We start from the raw sequence: 17,530 nt of genomic DNA, 5'->3' as shown, positions 1-17,530 counted from the left end.
GTACATAGAGTTCCATATGCATCTGGAGATTTAGAGATTGATTTAGTCTGTCATTAAAATTGTCGATAATTAACAGCTTGCACATTTGTTTCTGGAAACATGGTAACAATGTATTTTTTACACATAGGAAGTTTTCTGTCACACTTGTATACTGACATAATAGGAATTCAGATGTTTAGGTTTATTAGGTTTTTTCCTATTTTCATTTGTAACAAATACATGCCTGAATTGTATACATCATAAATGGTAATCCGTTTCAATGCCGAGGTGTCCGATACTTTAATACATCCATGAGCTTAGCATATAGTGCACTACATTAGTGATGTTTTTTGGTAATATCTTTTCGTCTGTTTCAGTTGTTTATTTTATACATCACAGTACACATTGCATATGTCAATTACTCTCGAGATAAATTCAAGTTGGTTCATTTATAGAACACTCAGTGGTAGCCATCATCACCTAATATGTATCAATTGGAAGATGCAGCTAATGGCTTTGTAGGTCTCAGTGACCGTCACATATCCTCCATTGCATGTTTTATGTCAGTGTACTGAAATGTATTAGGAAGTTTGTTTGTGTTGTATAGAGTCGTTGATTGTGGAAGTTCATCTTCTCTCTTCATGTTTGGAAATCTTCTTTTTTGATTCTTCATGTAATTTCATTTCTGGTATTTTTAATATTGTGTTGTAGAAACACTGTGTAAGAGAGATCTGTTGTATGAGTTCAATGTGTTGTTGTGCCTGTGTCAAGTTAGAGAATTGAAGTGTGTTTGATGAATAATATTAATGTTGTATTTTGGAGACATATTTCTTCATGTGCGGTTCTCTTCTCTCTTGATTCTTCATATCATTTGTCTGAGAAGAATGTAAAATTAGTGTAATTGCGTTTATAGTTTCATATGTTTGTGTGAGCGGGTCTGTTGTATAGCATATATAGTGTTTTGTTGAGACATATTTCTCCATGAGACAAAATCTTCTTTCTTCATTCTTCATGTAGTGTTAATGTAAATGGTTTGATATGTGGAGTGTGAGTGTTAGAAAGGTGTTGTATTACAGTTATCTGTAGATAAGTATACGATTATGTACGGAGGATATGTGGTATAGATGGTTCTGCCATTTTTACATCGTACATAGAGTTCTATATGCATCTGGAGATTTAGAGTTTGATCTATTCTGTCATTGAAATTTGTCAATAATTAACAGCTTGTACATTTGTTTCTGACAACATGGTAACAATGTATTTTTTACACATAGAGAGTTTTCTGTCACACATGTATACTGACATGATAGGAATTCAGATGTTTAGGTTCATTAGGTTTTTTTCATATTTTCATTTGTAACTAATACATGCCAGAATTGTATACATCATAAATTGTACTCCGTTTCAAAGCCGAGGTGTCCGATACTTTAATATCATTCATGAACTTAGCGTATAGTGCTCTACATTAGTCATGTTTTTTGGTAATATCTTTTCATCTGTTTCAGTTATTTATTGTATACATCACAGTATGCATTCCATATGTCAATTACTCTCGAGATAAATTCAAGTTGGTTCATTTAGAGAACACTCAGTGGTAGGTGTAATCACCTAATATGTATCAATTTTAAGTTGCAGCTAATGGCTTTGTAGGTCTCAGTGACCGTCACATATCCTCCATTGCATATGTTATGTCATTGTACTGAAAAGTATTAGGAAGTTTGTTTGTGTTGTATAGAGTCGTTGTTTCTGGAAGTTCATCTTCTCTCTTCATGTTTGAAAATATTCTTTCTTGATTCTTCATGTAATCTCATTTTTGGTATTTTTAATTTTGTATTGTGTAAATACTGTGTAAGAGCGATCTGTTGTATCAATGCAATGTGTTGTTGTGCCTGTGTCAAGTTGAGATAATTGTAGTGTGTTTGATGAATAATATTAATGTTGTATTTTGGGGACATATTTCTTCATGTGTGGTTCTATTCTCTCTTGATTCTTCATGGCATTTGTCTGATAAGTATGTAAAATTAGTGTAATTGGGTTTATAGTTTCATATGTAGAGTGATGTAACATTGTGTTCGGATCTGTTTGTGTGAGTGGTCTGTTGTATTGCATATATAGTGTTTTATAGAGACATATTTCTCCATGAGACAACATCTTCTTTCTTCATTCTTCACGTAGTGTTACTGTAAAAGGTTTGATATGTGGTGTGTGAGTGTCGGAAATGTGTTGTATTACTGTTATCTGTAGAGAAGTATACAAGTATGTATGTAGGATATGTGGTATAGATTATTCTGCCGTTTTTACATTGTACATAGAGTTCTATATGCATCTGGAGATTTAGCGTTGTGATTTATTCTGTCATTGAAACTTGTCGATAATTAACAGCTTGCACATTTGTTTCTGACAACATGGTGACAATGTATTTTTTACACATAGAGAGTTTTCTGTCACACTTGTATACTGACATAATAGGAATTCAGATGTTTATGTTTATTAGTTTTAATTCCCATTTTCACTTATAACTAATACATGCCAGGATTGTATTCATCATAAATGGTAATCCGTTTCAATGCCGAGGTGTCTGATACTTTAATATCATTCATGAACTTAGCGTATAGTGCTCTACATTAGTCATGTTTTTTGGTAATATCTTTTCATCTGTTTCAGTTATTTATTGTATACATCACAGTATGCATTCCATATGTCAATTACTCTCGAGATAAATTCAAGTTGGTTCATTTAGAGAACACTCAGTGGTAGGTGTAATCACCTAATATGTATCTATTTTAAGTTGCAGCTAATGGCTTTGTAGGTCTCAGTGACCGTCACATATCCTCCATTGCATGTTTTATGTCAGTGTTCTGAAATGTATTAGGAAGTTTGTTTGTGTTGTATAGAGTCGTTGTTTGTGGAAGTTCATCTTCTCTCTTGATGTTTGGAAATCTTCTTTCTTGATTCTTCATGTAATTTCATTTTTGGTATTTTTAATTTTGTATCGTGTAAATACTGTGTAAGAGAGATCTGTTGTATGAATGCAATGTGTTGTTGTGCTTGTATCAAGTTGACATGATTGAAGTGTGTTAGATGAATAGTATTAATGTTGTATTTTGGAGACATATTTCATCATGTGCGGTTCTCATCTCTCTTGATTTTTCATGACATTTGTCTGAGAAGTATGTAAAATTAGTGTAATTGCGTTTGTAGTTTCATATGTAGAGTGATGTAACATTGTGTTCGGATCTGTTTGTGTGAGTGGGTCTGTTGTATAGCATATATAGTGTTTTGTAGAGACATATTTCTCCATGAGACAAAATCTTCTTTCTTCATTCTTCACGTAGTGTTACTGTAAATGGTTTGATATGTGGAGTGTGAGTGACGGAAAGGTGTTGTATTGCAGTTATCTGTAGAGAAGTATACGAGTATGTGTGGAGGATATGTGGTATAGATGGTTCTGCCATTTTTACATCGTACATAGAGTTCTATATGCATCTGGAGATTTAGAGTTTGATCTATTCTGTCATTGAAATTTGTCAATAATTAACAGCTTGTACATTTGTTTCTGACAACATGGTAACAATGTATTTTTTACACACAGGGAGTTTTCTGTCACACTTGTACACTGACATAATAGGAATTCAGATGTTTAGGTTCATTAGGTTTTTTTCATATTTTCATATCTAACTAATACATGCCAGAATTGTATATATCATAAATGGTAATCCGTTTCAATGCCGAGGTGTCCGATACTTTAATCCATCCATGAACTTAGAATATAGTGCACTACATTAGTGAAGTTTTTTGGTAATATCTTTTCATCTGTTTCAGTTATTTATTGTTTTCATCACAGTACGCATTGCTTATGTCAATTACTCTCGAGATAAATTCAAGTTGGTTCATTTAGAGAACACTCAGTGGTACGTGTCATCACCTAATATGTATCAATTTTAAGATGCAGCTAATGGCTTTGTACGTCTCAGTGACCGTCACATATCCTCCATTGCATGTTTTATGTCAGTGTACTGAAATGTATTAGGAAGTTTGTTTGTGTTGTATATAGTCACTGTTTGTGGAAGTTCATCTTCTCTCTTCATGTTTGGAAATCTTCTCTCTTGATTCTTCATGTACATTCATTTTTGGTATTTTCAATTTTGTATTGTGTAAATATTGTGTAAGAGAGATCTGTTGTATGAATGCAATGTGTTCTTGTGCCTGTGTCAAGTTGAGATAATTGAAGTGTGTTTGATGAATAATATTAATGTTGTATTTTGGAGACCTATTTCTTCATGTGCGGTTCTCTTCTCTCTTGATTCTTCATGTCATTTGTCTGATAAGTATGTAAAATTAGTGTAATTGGGTTTATAGTTTCATATGTAGAGTGATGTAACATTGTGTTCGGATCTGTTTGTGGGAGTGGGTTTGTTGTATAGCATATATAGTGTTTTGTAGAGACATATATCTCCATGAGACATATCTTCTTTCTTCATTCTTCATGCAGTGTTAATGTAAATGGTTTGATATGTGGAGTGTGAGTGTCGAAAAGATGTTGTATTAAAGTTATCTGTAGAGCAGTATATGAGTATGTGTGGAGGATATGTGGTATAGATGGTTCTGCCATTTTTACATCATGCATAGAGTTCTATATGCATCTGGAGATTTAGAGTTTGATTTATTCTGTCATTGAAACTTGTCGATAATTAACAGATTGCACATTTGTTTCTGGAAACTTGGTAACAATGTATTTTTTACACATAGAGAGTTTTCTGTCACACAATTTTATGCTGACATAATAGGAATTCAGATGTTTAGGTTTATTAGGTTTTTTTCATATTTTCATTTGTAACTAATACATGCCAGAATTGTATACATCATAAATGGTAATCCGTTTCAATGCCGAGGTGTCCGATACTTTAATCCATCCATGAACTTAGCATATAGTGCGCTACATTAGTCAAGTTTTTTTGGTAATATCTTTTCATCTGTTTCAGTTATTTACTGTATTCATCGCAGTATGCAATTGCATATGTCAATTACTCTCGAGTTAATTTCAAGTTGGTTCATTTAGAGAACACTCAGTGGTAGGTGTCATCACCTAATATGTATCAATTTTAAGGTGTATCTAATGGCTTTGTAGGTCTCAGTGACCGTCACATATCCTCCATTGCATGTTTTATGTCAGTGTTCTGAAATGTATTAGCAAGTTTCTTTGTGTTGTATATAGTCATTGTTTGTGGAAGTTCATCTTCTCTCTACATGTTTGGAAATCTTCTTTCTTGATTCTTCATGTAATTTCATTTTTGGTATTTTTAAATTTGTATCGTGTAAACACTGTGTAAGAGAGATCTGTTGTATGAAAGCAGTGTGTTGTTGTGCCTGTGTCAAGTTGCGATAATTGAAGTGTGTTTGATGAATAATATTAATGTTGTATTTTGGAGGCATATTTCTTCATGTGCGGTTCTCTTCTCTCTTGATTCTTCATGTCATTTGTCTGAGAACTGTGTAAAATTAGTGTAATTGGGATTATAGTTTCTTATGTGGAGTGATGTAACATTGTGTTCTGATCTGCTTGTGTGAGTGGGTTTGTTGTATAGCATATATAATGTTTTGTAGAGACATATTTCTCCTTGAGACATAACCTTCTCTCCTCGTTCTTCATGTAGTGTTAATGTAACTGGTTTGATACGTGGAGTGTGTGTGTCGAAAAGGTGTTGTTTTACAGTTATCTGTAGAGAAGTATAGGAGTATGAATCGAGGCTATGTGGTATAGATTATTCTGCCATTTTTACATCATACATAGAGTTCTATATGCATCTGGAGATTTAGAGTTTGATTTAGTCTGTCATTGAAATTTGTCGATAATTAACAGCTTGCACATTTGTTTCTGGAAACATGGTAACAATGTATTTTTTACACATGGGAAGTTTTCTGTCACAATTGTATACTGACATAATAGGAATTCAGATGTTTAGATTTATTAGGTTTTTTTCATATTTTCATTTGTAACTAATACATGCCAGAATTGTATACATCATAAATGGTAATCCGTTTCAATGCCGAGGTGTCCGATACTTTAATCCATCCATGAACTTAGCATATAGTGCGCTACATTAGTCATGTTTTTTTGGTAATATCTTTTCATCTGTTTCAGTTATTTATTGTATACATCACAGTATGCATTGCATATGTCAATTACTCTTGAGATAAATTCAAGTTGGTTCATTTAGAGAACACTCAGTGGTAGGTGTCATCACCTAATATGTATCAATTTTAAGTTGCAGCTAATGGCTTTGTAGGTCTCAATGACCATCACATATCCTCCATTGCATGATTTATGTCAATGTACGGAAATGTATTAGGAAGTTTGTTTGTGTTGTATAGAGTCGTTGTTTGTGGAAGTTCATCTTCTCTCTTCATGTTTGGAAATCTTCTTTCTTGATTCTTCATGTACTTTCATTTTTGGTATTTTTAATTTTGTATTGTGTAAATACTGTGTAAGAGAGATCTGTTGTATGAATGCAATGTGTTGTTGTGCCTGTGTCAGGTTGAGATAATTGTAGTGTGTTTGATGAATAATATTAATGTTGTATTTTGGGGACATATTTCTTCATGTGCGGCTCTCATCTCTCTTGATTCTTCATGTCATTCGTCTGAGAAGTATGTAAAATTAGTGTAATTGCGTTTGTAGTTTCATATGTAGAGTGATGTAACATTGTGTTCGGATCTGTTTGTGTGATTGGTCTGTTGTATTGCATATATAGTGTTTTATAGAGACATATTTCTCCATGAGACAAAATCTTCTTTCTTCATTCTTCACGTAGTGTTACTGTAAAAGGTTTGATATGTGGTGTGTGAGTGTCGGAAATGTGTTGTATTACTGTTATCTGTAGAGAAGTATACAAGTATGTATGTAGGATATGTGGTATAGATTATTCTGCCATTTTTACACTGTACATAGAGTTCTATATGCATCTGGAGATTTAGCGTTGTGATTTATTCTGTCATTGAAACTTGTCGATAATTAACAGCTTGCACATTTGTTTCTGACAACATGGTAACAATGTATTTTTTACACATAGAGAGTTTTCTGTCACACTTGTATACTGACATAATAGGAATTCAGATGTTTATGTTTATTAGTTTTAATTCCCATTTTCACTTGTAACTAATACATGCCAGGATTGTATTCATCATAAATGGTAATCCGTTTCAATGCCGAGGTGTCTGATACTTTAATATCATTCATGAACTTAGCGTATAGTGCTCTACATTAGTCATGTTTTTTGGTAATATCTTTTCATCTGTTTCAGTTATTTATTGTATACATCACAGTATGCATTCCATATGTCATTTACTCTCGAGATAAATTCAAGTTGGTTCATTTAGAGAACACTCAGTGGTAGGTGTAATCACCTAATATGTATCAATTTTAAGATGCAGCTAATGGCTTTGTAGGTCTCAGTGACCGTCACATATCCTCCATTGCATGTTTTATGTCAGTGTACTGAAATGTATTAGGAAGTTGTTTGTGTTGTATATAGTCATTGTTTGTGGAAGTTCATCTTCTCTCTTCATGTTTGGAAATCTTCTTTTTTGATTCCTCATGTAATTTCATTTCTGGTATTTTTAATATTGTGTTGTAGAAATACTGTGTAAGAGAGATCTGTTGTATGAGTTCAATGTGTAGTTGTGCCTGTGTCAAGTTAGAGAATTGAAGTGTGTTAGATGAATAGTATTAATGTTGTATTTAGAGACCTATTTCTTCATGTGCGCTTCTCTTCTCTCTTGATTCTTCATGTCATTTGTCTGAGAAGAATGTAAAATTAGTGTAATTGCGTTTATAGTTTCATATGTTTGTGTGAGCGGGTCTGTTGTATAGCATATATAGTGTTTTGTTGAGACATATTTCTCCATGAGACAAAATCTTCTTTCTTCATTCTTCATGTAGTGTTAATGTAAATGGTTTGATATGTGGAGTGTGAGTGTTAGAAAGGTGTTGTATTACAGTTATCTGTAGATAAGTATACGATTATGTACGGAGGATATGTGGTATAGATGGTTCTGCCATTTTTACATCGTACATAGAGTTCTATATGCATCTGGAGATTTAGAGTTTGATCTATTCTGTCATTGAAATTTGTCAATAATTAACAGCTTGTACATTTGTTTCTGACAACATGGTAACAATGTATTTTTTACACACAGGGAGTTTTCTGTCACACTTGTACACTGACATAATAGGAATTCAGATGTTTAGGTTCATTAGGTTTTTTTCATATTTTCATATCTAACTAATACATGCCAGAATTGTATATATCATAAATGGTAATCCGTTTCAATGCCGAGGTGTCCGATACTTTAATCCATCCATGAACTTAGAATATAGTGCACTACATTAGTGAAGTTTTTTGGTAATATCTTTTCATCTGTTTCAGTTATTTATTGTTTTCATCACAGTACGCATTGCTTATGTCAATTACTCTCGAGATAAATTCAAGTTGGTTCATTTAGAGAACACTCAGTGGTACGTGTCATCACCTAATATGTATCAATTTTAAGATGCAGCTAATGGCTTTGTACGTCTCAGTGACCGTCACATATCCTCCATTGCATGTTTTATGTCAGTGTACTGAAATGTATTAGGAAGTTTGTTTGTGTTGTATATAGTCACTGTTTGTGGAAGTTCATCTTCTCTCTTCATGTTTGGAAATCTTCTCTCTTGATTCTTCATGTACATTCATTTTTGGTATTTTCAATTTTGTATTGTGTAAATATTGTGTAAGAGAGATCTGTTGTATGAATGCAATGTGTTCTTGTGCCTGTGTCAAGTTGAGATAATTGAAGTGTGTTTGATGAATAATATTAATGTTGTATTTTGGAGACCTATTTCTTCATGTGCGGTTCTCTTCTCTCTTGATTCTTCATGTCATTTGTCTGATAAGTATGTAAAATTAGTGTAATTGGGTTTATAGTTTCATATGTAGAGTGATGTAACATTGTGTTCGGATCTGTTTGTGGGAGTGGGTTTGTTGTATAGCATATATAGTGTTTTGTAGAGACATATATCTCCATGAGACATATCTTCTTTCTTCATTCTTCATGCAGTGTTAATGTAAATGGTTTGATATGTGGAGTGTGAGTGTCGAAAAGATGTTGTATTAAAGTTATCTGTAGAGCAGTATATGAGTATGTGTGGAGGATATGTGGTATAGATGGTTCTGCCATTTTTACATCATGCATAGAGTTCTATATGCATCTGGAGATTTAGAGTTTGATTTATTCTGTCATTGAAACTTGTCGATAATTAACAGATTGCACATTTGTTTCTGGAAACTTGGTAACAATGTATTTTTTACACATAGAGAGTTTTCTGTCACACAATTTTATGCTGACATAATAGGAATTCAGATGTTTAGGTTTATTAGGTTTTTTTCATATTTTCATTTGTAACTAATACATGCCAGAATTGTATACATCATAAATGGTAATCCGTTTCAATGCCGAGGTGTCCGATACTTTAATCCATCCATGAACTTAGCATATAGTGCGCTACATTAGTCAAGTTTTTTTGGTAATATCTTTTCATCTGTTTCAGTTATTTATTGTATACATCACAGTATGCATTGCATATGTCAATTACTCTTGAGATAAATTCAAGTTGGTTCATTTAGAGAACACTCAGTGGTAGGTGTCATCACCTAATATGTATCAATTTTAAGTTGCAGCTAATGGCTTTCTAGGTCTCAGTGACCGTCACATATCCTCCAATGCATGTTTTATGTCATTGTACTGAAATGTATTAGGAAGTTTGTTTGTGTTGTATAGAGTCGTTGTTTGTGGAAGTTCATCTTCTCTCTTCATGTTTGGAAATCTTCTTTCTTGATTCTTCATGTAATTTCATTTTTGGTGTTTTTAATTTTGTATCGTGTAAATACTGTGTAAGAGAGATCTGTTGTATGAATTCAATGTGTTGTTGTGCCTGTGTCAAGTTGAGATAATTGAAGTGTGTTTGATGAATAATATTAATGTTGTATTTTGGAGACCTATTTCTTCATGTGCGGTTCTCTTCTCTCTTGATTCTTCATGTCATTCGTCTGAGAAGTATGTAAAATTTGTGTAATTGCGTTTGTAGTTTCATATGTAGAGTGATGTAACATTGTGTTCGGATCTGTTTGTGTGAGTGGTCTGTTGAATTGCATATATAGTGTTTTATAGAGACATATTTCTCCATGAGACAAAATCTTCTTTCTTCATTCTTCACGTAGTGTTACTGTAAAAGGTTTGATATGTGGTGTGTGAGTGTCGGAAATGTGTTGTATTACTGTTATCTGTAGAGAAGTATACAAGTATGTATGTAGGATATGTGGTATAGATTATTCTGCCATTTTTACATTGTACATAGAGTTCTATATGCATCTGGAGATTTAGCGTTGTGATTTATTCTGTCATTGAAACTTGTCGGTAATTAACAGCTTGCACATTTGTTTCTGACAACATGGTAACAATGTATTTTTTACACATAGAGAGTTTTCTGTCACACTTGTATACTGACATAATAGGAATTCAGATGTTTATGTTTATTAGTTTTAATTCCCATTTTCACTTGTAACTAATACATGCCAGGATTGTATTCATCATAAATGGTAATCCGTTTCAATGCCAAGGTGTCTGATACTTTAATATCATTCATGAACTTAGCGTATAGTGCTCTACATTAGTCATGTTTTTTGGTAATATCTTTTCATCTGTTTCAGTTATTTATTGTATACATCACAGTATGCATTCCATATGTCATTTACTCTCGAGATAAATTCAAGTTGGTTCATTTAGAGAACACTCAGTGGTAGGTGTAATCACCTAATATGTATCAATTTTAAGATGCAGCTAATGGCTTTGTAGGTCTCAGTGACCGTCACATATCCTCCATTGCATGTTTTATGTCAGTGTACTGAAATGTATTAGGAAGTTTGTTTGTGTTGTATAGAGTCGTTGTTTGTGGAAGTTCATCTTCTCTCTTCATGTTTGGAAATCTTCTTTTTTGATTCCTCATGTAATTTCATTTCTGGTATTTTTAATATTGTGTTGTAGAAATACTGTGTAAGAGAGATCTGTTGTATGAGTTCAATGTGTTGTTGTGCCTGTGTCAAGTTAGAGAATTGAAGTGTGTTTGATGAATAATATTAATGTTGTATTTTGGAGACATATTTCTTCATGTGCGGTTCTCTTCTCTCTTGATTCTTCATATCATTTGTCTGAGAAGAATGTAAAATTAGTGTAATTGCGTTTATAGTTTCATATGTTTGTGTGAGCGGGTCTGTTGTATAGCATATATAGTGTTTTGTTGAGACATATTTCTCCATGAGACAAAATCTTCTTTCTTCATTCTTCATGTAGTGTTAATGTAAATGGTTTGATATGTGGAGTGTGAGTGTTAGAAAGGTGTTGTATTACAGTTATCTGTAGATAAGTATACGATTATGTACGGAGGATATGTGGTATAGATGGTTCTGCCATTTTTACATCGTACATAGAGTTCTATATGCATCTGGAGATTTAGAGTTTGATCTATTCTGTCATTGAAATTTGTCAATAATTAACAGCTTGTACATTTGTTTCTGACAACATGGTAACAATGTATTTTTTACACATAGAGAGTTTTCTGTCACACATGTATACTGACATGATAGGAATTCAGATGTTTAGGTTCATTAGGTTTTTTTCATATTTTCATTTGTAACTAATACATGCCAGAATTGTATACATCATAAATTGTACTCCGTTTCAAAGCCGAGGTGTCCGATACTTTAATCCATCCATGAACTTAGAATATAGTGCACTACATTAGTCATATTTTTGGTAATACCTTTTCATCTGTTTCAGTTATTTATTGTATACATCACAGTACGCAATTGCATATGTCAATTACTCTTGAGATAAATTCAAGTTGGTTCATTTAGAGAACACTCAGTGGTAGGTGTCATTACCTAATATGTATCAATTTTAAGATGCATCTAATGGCTTTGTAGGTCTCAGTGACCGTCACATATCCTCCATTGCATATGTTATGTCATTGTACTGAAAAGTATTAGGAAGTTTGTTTGTGTTGTATAGAGTCGTTGTTTCTGGAAGTTCATCTTCTCTCTTCATGTTTGAAAATATTCTTTCTTGATTCTTCATGTAATCTCATTTTTGGTATTTTTAATTTTGTATTGTGTAAATACTGTGTAAGAGCGATCTGTTGTATCAATGCAATGTGTTGTTGTGCCTGTGTCAAGTTGAGATAATCGTAGTGTGTTTGATGAATAATATTAATGTTGTATTTTGGGGACATATTTCTTCATGTGTGGTTCTCTTCTCTCTTGATTCTTCATGGCATTTGTCTGATAAGTATGTAAAATTAGTGTAATTGGGTTTATAGTTTCATATGTAGAGTGATGTAACATTGTGTTCGGATCTGTTTGTGTGAGTGGTCTGTTGTATTGCATATATAGTGTTTTATAGAGACATATTTCTCCATGAGACAACATCTTCTTTCTTCATTCTTCACGTAGTGTTACTGTAAAAGGTTTGATATGTGGTGTGTGAGTGTCGGAAATGTGTTGTATTACTGTTATCTGTAGAGAAGTATACAAGTATGTATGTAGGATATGTGGTATAGATTATTCTGCCATTTTTACATTGTACATAGAGTTCTATATGCATCTGGAGATTTAGCGTTGTGATTTATTCTGTCATTGAAACTTGTCGATAATTAACAGCTTGCACATTTGTTTCTGACAACATGGTAACAATGTATTTTTTACACATAGAGAGTTTTCTGTCACACTTGTATACTGACATAATAGGAATTCAGATGTTTATGTTTATTAGTTTTAATTCCCATTTTCACTTGTAACTAATACATGCCAGGATTGTATTCATCATAAATGGTAATCCGTTTCAATGCCGAGGTGTCTGATACTTTAATATCATTCATGAACTTAGCGTATAGTGCTCTACATTAGTCATGTTTTTTGGTAATATCTTTTCATCTGTTTCAGTTATTTATTGTATACATCACAGTATGCATTCCATATGTCATTTACTCTCGAGATAAATTCAAGTTGGTTCATTTAGAGAACACTCAGTGGTAGGTGTAATCACCTAATATGTATCAATTTTAAGATGCAGCTAATGGCTTTGTATGTCTCAGTGACCGTCATATATCCTCCATTGCATGTTTTATGTCAGTGTACTGAAATGTATTAGGAAGTTGTTTGTGTTGTATATAGTCATTGTTTGTGGAAGTTCATCTTCTCTCTTCATGTTTGGAAATCTTCTTTCTTGATTCTTCATGTAATTTCATTTTTGGTATTTTTAATTTTGTATCGTGTAAATACTGTGTAAGGGAGATCTGTTGTATGAATGCAATGTGTTGTTGTGCTTGTATCAAGTTGACATGATTGAAGTGTGTTAGATGAATAGTATTAATGTTGTATTTTGGAGACATATTTCATCATGTGCGGTTCTCATCTCTCTTGATTTTTCATGACATTTGTCTGAGAAGTATGTAAAATTAGTGTAATTGCGTTTGTAGTTTCATATGTAGAGTGATGTAACATTGTGTTCGGATCTGTTTGTGTGAGTGGGTCTGTTGTATAGCATATATAGTGTTTTGTAGAGACATATTTCTCCATGAGACAAAATCTTCTTTCTTCATTCTTCACGTAGTGTTACTGTAAATGGTTTGATATGTGGAGTGTGAGTGACGGAAAGGTGTTGTATTGCAGTTATCTGTAAAGAAGTATAGGAGTATGAATCGAGGCTATGTGGTATAGATGTTTCTGCCATTTTTACATCATGGACTGAGTTCTATATGCATCCGGAGATTTAGAGTTTGATTTAGCCTGTCATTGAAATTTGTCGATAATGAATAACTTGCACATTTGCTTCTGGAAACATGGTAACAATGTATTTTTTACACATAGAGAGAGGTCTGTCACATAATTTTATACTGACATAATAGGAATTCAGATGTTTAGGTTTATTAGGTTTTTCATATTTTCATTTCTAACTAATACATGCCAGAATTGTATACATCATAAATGGTAATCCGTTTCAATGCCGAGGTGTCCGATACTTTAATCCATCGATGAACTTAGCATATAGTGCACTACGTTAGTCATGTTTTCTGGTAATATCTTTTCATCTGCTTCAGTTATTTACTGTATTCATCGCAGTATGCAATTGCATATGTCAATTACTCTCGAGTTAATTTCAAGTTGGTTCATTTAGAGAACACTCAGTGGTAGGTGTCATCACCTAATATGTATCAATTTTAAGGTGTATCTAATGGCTTTGTAGGTCTCAGTGACCGTCACATATCCTCCATTGCATGTTTTATGTCAGTGTTCTGAAATGTATTAGCAAGTTTCTTTGTGTTGTATATAGTCATTGTTTGTGGAAGTTCATCTTCTCTCTACATGTTTGGAAATCTTCTTTCTTGATTCTTCATGTAATTTCATTTTTGGTATTTTTAAATTTGTATCGTGTAAACACTGTGTAAGAGAGATCTGTTGTATGAAAGCAGTGTGTTGTTGTGCCTGTGTCAAGTTGCGATAATTGAAGTGTGTTTGATGAATAATATTAATGTTGTATTTTGGAGGCATATTTCTTCATGTGCGGCTCTAATCTCTCTTGATTCTTCATGTCATTTGTCTGAGAACTGTGTAAAATTAGTGTAATTGGGATTATAGTTTCTTATGTGGAGTGATGTAACATTGTGTTCTGATCTGCTTGTGTGAGTGGGTTTGTTGTATAGCATATATAATGTTTTGTAGAGACATATTTCTCCTTGAGACATAACCTTCTCTCCTCGTTCTTCATGTAGTGTTAATGTAACTGGTTTGATACGTGGAGTGTGTGTGTCGAAAAGGTGTTGTTTTACAGTTATCTGTAGAGAAGTATAGGAGTATGAATCGAGGCTATGTGGTATAGATTATTCTGCCATTTTTACATCATACATAGAGTTCTATATGCATCTGGAGATTTAGAGTTTGATTTAGTCTGTCATTGAAATTTGTCGATAATTAACAGCTTGCACATTTGTTTCTGGAAACATGGTAACAATGTATTTTTTACACATGGGAAGTTTTCTGTCACAATTGTATACTGACATAATAGGAATTCAGATGTTTAGATTTATTAGGTTTTTTTCATATTTTCATTTGTAACTAATACATGCCAGAATTGTATACATCATAAATGGTAATCCGTTTCAATGCCGAGGTGTCCGATACTTTAATCCATCCATGAACTTAGCATATAGTGCGCTACATTAGTCATGTTTTTTTGGTAATATCTTTTCATCTGTTTCAGTTATTTATTGTATACATCACAGTATGCATTGCATATGTCAATTACTCTTGAGATAAATTCAAGTTGGTTCATTTAGAGAACACTCAGTGGTAGGTGTCATCACCTAATATGTATCAATTTTAAGTTGCAGCTAATGGCTTTGTAGGTCTCAATGACCATCACATATCCTCCATTGCATGATTTATGTCAATGTACGGAAATGTATTAGGAAGTTTGTTTGTGTTGTATAGAGTCGTTGTTTGTGGAAGTTCATCTTCTCTCTTCATGTTTGGAAATCTTCTTTCTTGATTCTTCATGTACTTTCATTTTTGGTATTTTTAATTTTGTATTGTGTAAATACTGTGTAAGAGAGATCTGTTGTATGAATGCAATGTGTTGTTGTGCCTGTGTCAGGTTGAGATAATTGTAGTGTGTTTGATGAATAATATTAATGTTGTATTTTGGGGACATATTTCTTCATGTGCGGCTCTCATCTCTCTTGATTCTTCATGTCATTCGTCTGAGAAGTATGTAAAATTAGTGTAATTGCGTTTGTAGTTTCATATGTAGAGTGATGTAACATTGTGTTCGGATCTGTTTGTGTGAGTGGTCTGTTGTATTGCATATATAGTGTTTTATAGAGACATATTTCTCCATGAGACAAAATCTTCTTTCTTCATTCTTCACGTAGTGTTACTGTAAAAGGTTTGATATGTGGTGTGTGAGTGTCGGAAATGTGTTGTATTACTGTTATCTGTAGAGAAGTATACAAGTATGTATGTAGGATATGTGGTATAGATTATTCTGCCATTTTTACATTGTACATAGAGTTCTATATGCATCTGGAGATTTAGCGTTGTGATTTATTCTGTCATTGAAACTTGTCGATAATTAACAGCTTGCACATTTGTTTCTGACAACATGGTAACAATGTATTTTTTACACATAGAGAGTTTTCTGTCACACTTGTATACTGACATAATAGGAATTCAGATGTTTATGTTTATTAGTTTTAATTCCCATTTTCACTTGTAACTAATACATGCCAGGATTGTATTCATCATAAATGGTAATCCGTTTCAATGCCGAGGTGTCTGATACTTTAATATCATTCATGAACTTAGCGTATAGTGCTCTACATTAGTCATGTTTTTTGGTAATATCTTTTCATCTGTTTCAGTTATTTACTGTATACATCACAGTATGCATTCCATATGTCATTTACTCTCGAGATAAATTCAAGTTGGTTCATTTAGAGAACACTCAGTGGTAGGTGTAATCACCTAATATGTATCAATTTTAAGATGCAGCTAATGGCTTTGTAGGTCTCAGTGACCGTCATATATCCTCCATTGCATGTTTTATGTCAGTGTACTGAAATGTATTAGGAAGTTGTTTGTGTTGTATATAGTCATTGTTTGTGGAAGTTCATCTTCTCTCTTCATGTTTGGAAATCTTCTTTTTTGATTCCTCATGTAATTTCATTTCTGGTATTTTTAATATTGTGTTGTAGAAATACTGTGTAAGAGAGATCTGTTGTATGAGTTCAATGTGTAGTTGTGCCTGTGTCAAGTTAGAGAATTGAAGTGTGTTAGATGAATAGTATTAATGTTGTATTTAGAGACCTATTTCTTCATGTGCGCTTCTCTTCTCTCTTGATTCTTCATGTCATTTGTCTGAGAAGAATGTAAAATTAGTGTAATTGCGTTTATAGTTTCATATGTTTGTGTGAGCGGGTCTGTTGTATAGCATATATAGTGTTTTGTTGAGACATATTTCTCCATGAGACAAAATCTTCTTTCTTCATTCTTCATGTAGTGTTAATGTAAATGGTTTGATATGTGGAGTGTGAGTGTTAGAAAGGTGTTGTATTACAGTTATCTGTAGATAAGTATACGATTATGTACGGAGGATATGTGGTATAGATGGTTCTGCCATTTTTACATCGTACATAGAGTTCTATATGCATCTGGAGATTTAGAGTTTGATCTATTCTGTCATTGAAATTTGTCAATAATTAACAGCTTGTACATTTGTTTCTGACAACATGGTAACAATGTATTTTTTACACATAGGGAGTTTTCTGTCACACTTGTACACTGACATAATAGGAATTCAGATGTTTAGGTTCATTAGGTTTTTTTCATATTTTCATATCTAACTAATACATGCCAGAATTGTATATATCATAAATGGTAATCCGTTTCAATGCCGAGGTGTCCGA

Source organism: Schistocerca nitens, chromosome 1, assembly GCF_023898315.1.
Source record: "Schistocerca nitens isolate TAMUIC-IGC-003100 chromosome 1, iqSchNite1.1, whole genome shotgun sequence".
Lineage (NCBI taxonomy): Eukaryota > Metazoa > Arthropoda > Insecta > Orthoptera > Acrididae > Schistocerca > Schistocerca nitens.
This window is presented reverse-complemented; position numbering follows the sequence as displayed.